Here is a 1,190-nt window from a genome sequence, read left to right as displayed (position 1 = left end):
TCCATGTAGAACATTAAACATATATGAATTAATATATTATTTGAAACATGTCATCTAATATTCTTAAGTATATTATTAATGAAAAAACTCATATTGAATAATATTTTTTCAGTCACCTGATTCATCCTTCTGCGATTTTTCTATCAGACATTTACGTTTTTTTTCACTTAAATTAGAAATAATCTTATTGGCCTTCTTCATTTTGTGGCTCTGCATGACACACACCATTACATATTAGTTAAAATTACATATAGTTCAAACATATTAATTTTGTAAAGAATTTACAAAGAACTTACCTTCTCTGTATTTTTGGATGTGCTATCATTGTGTCGATCAATATTTTTGTTACTTGACAACTTCTCATACATTTTTTTACCAATATACAACATGTACCATTTAATACAAAATCCATTCAATATATTTTATACATTAATCAAATATTTTTCAGCCAAAAAGAGCTCTGGTAATCAGTGCGGTTATTTGATTTAATGAACTGGTGCGTTTAATCTACTAAAGTTACGCACCAAGCGTTTAATTGTTCAACACCGTTATAGAAAACTAATTTTTTAAAATAATTTTAAATTATTATGTAATGATAAAAGCATTGCCATCTCTTAATGGTGCTATTTGGAAGAGGAGTGTTTGTGTGTTTTTTACACTAGCATCACTGATAAACAGACTGGACAGGGCTGACATGGTTTAGATCTAATTCAATAAGTGATACACAAACACATTAAATCTAAAATTCCTAAAATGAAAAACCCTAGGTGTCAAGTGGTAGAGCGAGTTAAACTCTAAAGTGAAATTTTGTAGTCACATAAGCAAGAAGAAATAAGAGTTTAAGGTAAGTATTGATTTTTTTTTTTGGAATTTTAATTAAATCTAAATAGGAACAAAGATCGTAAACATTTATACTAGTAAAATCAATAGTAATTTTATTTTTTTTAATGCAGGATTTTTATTTTTTATTCTTTTTTCTTCTCAATTTTGAATAAATCTAACAAAAATTGTAAAAAAAATTAACAATAATTTTTTTTGTTTTGCTACGCAAGGTTTTGAAAAAATCACCATGCCTTTCAAATTGTGAAATTTGTGCGGTTCCAAAATATTATGTTGATCCACAGTGCTCCCTGTATGTCTCTTTGGCAAATGATCTCTCTTTGTATTAAACCCTAACAGAAATTGTAAAA

This window comes from Pinus tabuliformis, chromosome 4_2, assembly GCF_031772625.1.
Source record: "Pinus tabuliformis cultivar Carrire ecotype Pingquan chromosome 4_2, CPIR1, whole genome shotgun sequence".
Lineage (NCBI taxonomy): Eukaryota > Viridiplantae > Streptophyta > Pinopsida > Pinales > Pinaceae > Pinus > Pinus tabuliformis.
This window is presented reverse-complemented; position numbering follows the sequence as displayed.